Source organism: Miscanthus floridulus, chromosome 18 (genome assembly GCF_019320115.1).
Source record: "Miscanthus floridulus cultivar M001 chromosome 18, ASM1932011v1, whole genome shotgun sequence".
NCBI classification, from domain to species: Eukaryota; Viridiplantae; Streptophyta; class Magnoliopsida; order Poales; family Poaceae; genus Miscanthus; species Miscanthus floridulus.
This window is the reverse complement of record NC_089597.1, coordinates 91,059,964-91,065,265: the sequence shown is the minus strand read 5'-3', so window position 1 is coordinate 91,065,265 and position 5,302 is coordinate 91,059,964. Positions and strand designations below refer to the sequence as shown.

Below are 5,302 nucleotides of genomic sequence, written 5' to 3'. Positions count from 1 at the left end.
GTTAATTCAACAATTCTGCTGAATGACCCTGTTTCCAGTTTTCACAGATCAGATTTCTTGAGCACCATAACAGGGCTCAGAGTCATTTTATATTTGTCAAACGCAATATTCAAATTAATTGTAGTGTTTTGTTAAGATCCAGGTTGCTGTTTTTACCCCAGCCTTGTTGTTGGTAACTGGCAGGATTTTTTGGACAATTGCAACCATGTTCCAGTTATTCCTACATGCCCAGTGAGGCATCTTGTAAGGTGGACTGCATCTGAATAAGCTGCTTATGGTTAGTTACATGTTTCGTATTTTGTATATCAACTTCTTTTTTCTCTGTGGTTAAACTTATCTGTAGCTTATTTAATATGCAGGCTCTATTTAGGCCCTTTGTGATCTCCAGTTCTGATCTGGAGCACTTTGGGTGGCTTTGGTACCCTTAATTATGTTAGGTAACGTCTTGCTTTAATGCTTTTATACATGTTTAGAGCTTATAAGAAAATGCATGTGTTTCGACAGAGGAATGTATATGATTCCGTTGTTCACTGTGCTTAATTTGAAATACAACATCATTGTGCACACCGTCCAGCTTGTTTTTTTTCTTTTAAATCCCATTCGTTAATTTCTTTCTAAGATATATTTGTACTTTGTTGAAGCATCAATTCAATGACTAGAAGGAATTTAGGAAGAAAACTGCATTGTCATTTGGTCTTGCTTGGAACATATTGTATAAGCTATCGATAACACTTTCTATCCTGATCGTGGTCATATTGATCGGTGTGACTGTGTGAGGTTAGAGGGTTTGAACTTGTTAGGGTGGACAAGTGGTTTAGAGAAGCTAAAATGATGGTCCGTAGCTTATTTAATTGTATACTTGTCTTCACAGGTCCTCAACCAATGGAAGTGATTGAGATCTCTTCTGACATGGCACGAAGTATTGCCTCAGGGGCGGGCTCTTGGTCTCCAGGTTAGAGTTTTACATTCTTAATTTCCTTTCCCACTTAGGTGGACTAACTCTTACCATAACGTGGTATTAGAAAATTGTCCAACTCATGTGTACTTCCTTTTCAGGGCAATCTGAAAGTTCTCATATTGCAAGGCCTCGGTCTTAGTGGTCACCATGATGAAGAAAGTTATCTTGTGCTATATAGTTGTGTGAGAGAGAGGCAAGTGGGTCTGATACTTTTGTTTGCTTTAAGATACATTCTGTTGCTGCACTGTGAGCCATCCATCGAGATGGCTCTTTGTTAATTCGGTTGAGAGTGGGTCGAATACTTTGGTTTGTTTTAAGATACTTCCGAGTAGTTGTACTGTGGGTATGAAAAATATATGTATATATGTATATTTGTGGCGATCAGATTCGAATTTGAATTATATATATATATATATATATATATATATATATATATATATATATATATATATATATATATATATATATATATATATATATATATATATATGTGTGTGTGTGTGTGGTCAGATTTGAATTATTTATTTTTTTTGCTAGAAAATCCACTGTAGGGGCGGTTCTTGATTGAACCGTCCTTATAAATACACACAGCAGGGGCGGCTGGTGATACAGCCGCCCTTACAGAAGTCCACTACAAGGGCGGCTGATATTACCAGCCGCCCCTATAGAGGGCACTGTAGGGGGCGGCTGAAAACAACAGCCGCCCCTACAGAGGGCACTGCAGGGGCGGTCAAGAAACCGCCCCTACAGAGGCACCCTCTGTAGGAACACCCTGGGAAGGACGGCAGACGCAACCACCCCTACAGAGACTCTAGAGCCGCCCGTACAGTTAAATTTTGTAGTAGTGTGAGTGCACTTTATCGGACACTCGGCAAAGCCTTTACCGAGTGCTAATCCGACACTCGACAAAGAAAAGTCGCCGTGACGGCGAGCGCCACCGTGACGCCGGGTTTGCCAAGTGGCACCAGCAAGACACTCGGCAAAGGTAGCCTATTTGCCGACAAGACACTCGTCAAACATGCGACCTTTGCCAAGTGTCTGGCCCATGGCACTCGGCAAATATGTGATGTTTGCCGAGTGCAATGGCCTTTGCACTCGGCAAAGCATGTTCCCAGGTAGTCACTTTGCCGAGTGTCATGACCATTGCACTCGGCAAAGTGATTGAAAACAGCCTTTTTTATTTGTTTTTTACATCCCATCCAAACAAACAGAAGATATATATCACAAACGTCACCAACATCACATATATATCACAAACGTCACATGTCTCATAATATATCACAAATAAGTTCACAAGTAATCCAAGTGCTCCATCAAAATGAACAAAATGAACAAACGTCACATATAAATAACACCACATATATATATCAAAATGAACAAGGCCCATTATAACAGCACAGGCCACATAACATGACATTCAAAATCCAGATTATTAACAGCCCAACTCAATTACAAAATGAACGAGAATATTACAAACCATAAGTGCACCAGAATATTAAAACACAGCTCAAAAAAATCTGTAGCTCCCGTGTTGCTCGCTTTACTCCTTGCTTTAACCTGCAAATGAACCAAACAGCACAAAAGAAAATAAGTAGCCAGTAATGAACTAAAAGAAAATAAGTACCAAGTAATGAGCTTAAATAGATCTAACAATACCTAGGCTAACAAAAGCTCTAATTAGCATTTGAAAATCCACTAAGCTCCAAAACTATAAACTGCTAGCTCTTGAAACCAAACTGCAAGTACATGCAAAGCCATTTCAACTATTTCGTTCTGCCTTCACTGAAAAGCATGTACTGAAACTGAGGTAATTTTGCAATTACAGAGACAAGCTAACTACCGACACAACCTGAGAAACACAAGAACTGATGGACCAACACAACCTGAGAAGCACAAGAACTGATGGACTTGCACCTGTCCTCACCAAGTTCCAAAACCCAAATCCAAGCAAAGGAAATAAAATAAGTTTCTGAACAGGCCATTTGACATTGCTAACAACCTTGCAAGTGAATCATACATATTCGAATCAGATTGTTATATGGCAATAAAATAAGTTTAAATTTACCAAATGCAAGCAGTCAGTTCTTACTACTGACTTTATAGTTTACAATCCTATCAATAACGTCTACTTTCAATGCAATTCAGAGGCAAGGATAATGCTTGTTTAGTTCACAGTTTGAGGAGATATCAGTCAAGATTTGTTGTCTTTGCAAACCTTGAAGGATTTTATAAAATGTACTCAGATCATGAAATCTATTCTTTATAATATTCAGGATGTAGCTAGCGACATTTCCTCATTTACAAATTGTGATGAAATTGATTATTATAGAGAAAGCTACTTTCATGGAGAGGCACGATCAAAATTATTTGGTACTCAACCAAAGTCTACACCCATTGAAAATATTATTTAAGATAATTGTCATGATCATACCAAAATACAGAAAAAAAATTCAAATCTGAATCCATAGAAAGACAAGGCAAGTTGACCTAAAATCATTTGAGAAATAACATTTAGTCTGATAATTGCTGGAACTAGTAATACCTGTGGACACTATTTCAGCACCATGTGCATTGCTGTAGAATCTGTGCTGTATGCTGATGAAGTCAACCCACAAGAGTAAAGCGACGACCACATCCGAAGGCCTCATCTAACTGCACAAGAGAACTTACAAATTATAGCATAGCTATTGCTGATTGTTGTTGCTGAAAAGAAAAGAAAAGAGCAAAGCACTAAGCTTCTAAATCAAATAGAACAGAAATAAAAAATAAAAAGCATTCCCTACATGCAGAGTTATTTAGACAGGTATGCAAAATAAGAGAATGAGCAGCAGGCCATATTGCACATATGGTTAGGAAGTGCTTTTTTACTAGCATAAGAGACGTATGCACCATTGGAACAAACATGACATTTCAATTTTGGTACAAACAATAATACTGCTTTAGTAAAGTTTTTTAAATTGCGTAAACTTTCAATAAGCAGTAAAACTTAAATACATGTTTCGCTTCTGATAACATGCTGATCTTGTGAGTATCCTGGGCTTGATAAAGAAACACCAAACTACTCGAAAACCAGCCCTGAAATTCACAATCTCTGTCAGCGCAGCATTGACTGCAACCTAATTTTGGACTGGAATAGTCAAGTTGCTTAATTAGAAATCATATGAGCATACAGTGTTGCATCACAAACAAGGAAAATCAGGTCTAATGTCTGAGCATTTAGTATTCACCTTCCCCTTCCACTAATCGCGCATAGACACATCAATAGGGTTTTAGAAAAGTAGCTGCATCTTCCACCGTCCCAATAGAATAGAGTTTCACTGAGATCTCGGGTTCTAGAAAGGGGGGATTAGAGGCAAATAGAGCATCACAGATCGCCATTACCTTTGGGGAGGAATTGGGGGATGGAGGTGAGGGCGCCACCTAGAGCGGAGGTCGGGGAGGACCCATCAAGCACGAGGTTGACCTCACGGCCTCCTCAGGCTGTGAATCCGCCAGATGGAGGAGAGGGCAGCGCCGCGGTGGATTTGGGTTGGGAAAGACCGGAGGAGGCCGCCGTCTTCTGGATCGAAGCCGCCGTCCATGGATCAGAGCCGCCCTGTCACGGATCGACGTAGATTGCCATCGTCCAGGCAATGTGGAGAGATGTCCGCCCCAAGGCCTCGCCTCGCCGGTGCACGGGCACCTCGGCCGCTTCTGCCGCCGCCGCCTGGAGGGTCGCAGGCAGAGAAGAGGAGACGAGGGAGACAACTGTGGACGGTGTGTGTGGGCCGGCGGGGTTAAATGCCCTTTGCCGAGTGCCCCCGGTCCACCACTCCGCAAAGTTTTTTTTAATTTTTTTTTAATTCTCTGCCGAGTGTCGTCTGGTCTGGCACTCGGCAAAGAGTTTATTTTTTTAAAAAAATTCTTTGTCGAGTGCCCCCGATCTGGCACTCGGCAAAGTATTTTTAAAAAATTTTCTAATTCTTTGCTGAGTGCCACCCGGCCTGACACTCGGCAAAAAGGAGGTTTTTTTTAAAAAAATTAAAATTCTTTGTCGAATGCCAACCGTCCTGGCATTTGGTAAAGAGGCTCCTTTGCCGAGCGCCAAACGCAGACACTCGGTAAACCATTTTTATTTTTATTTTCTTCCTGCCCCCAAACTTTTTCTGTAGTCCTCATACAATACCTGGTACTCCATGTTCCAATGTGGCACATTTCTCAAACTTTTTCTATTTCTTTAATTTATTTCATTTAATTGAATTTTCTTGGATAATTCAAATTATAACTGCTAGTCATTCAAATAATGAAAAAAATGAATGGAAAAATGATATTCATATTATTTAGTATAATGTGAGGCAGTATCTA

At 40.2% G+C, this 5,302-nt stretch overlaps 2 long non-coding RNA genes across 2 annotated transcripts; one reads left to right on the top strand and one right to left on the bottom strand.

The window, feature by feature from the left end:
- Positions 1 to 358: 358 nt before the first annotated feature.
- On the top strand, positions 359 to 1,308 carry LOC136519569 (uncharacterized). Its single transcript, XR_010774978.1, has 3 exons — positions 359 to 437; positions 872 to 952; positions 1,057 to 1,308. It is a non-coding gene; the product is annotated as an uncharacterized lncRNA (long non-coding RNA).
- Positions 1,309 to 2,213: 905 nt separating this feature from the next.
- On the bottom strand, positions 2,214 to 4,712 carry LOC136522408 (uncharacterized). Its single transcript, XR_010775886.1, has 3 exons — positions 4,340 to 4,712; positions 3,501 to 3,610; positions 2,214 to 2,515 (listed from the first exon to the last, which is right to left on the bottom strand). It is a non-coding gene; the product is annotated as an uncharacterized lncRNA (long non-coding RNA).
- Positions 4,713 to 5,302: the final 590 nt, after the last annotated feature.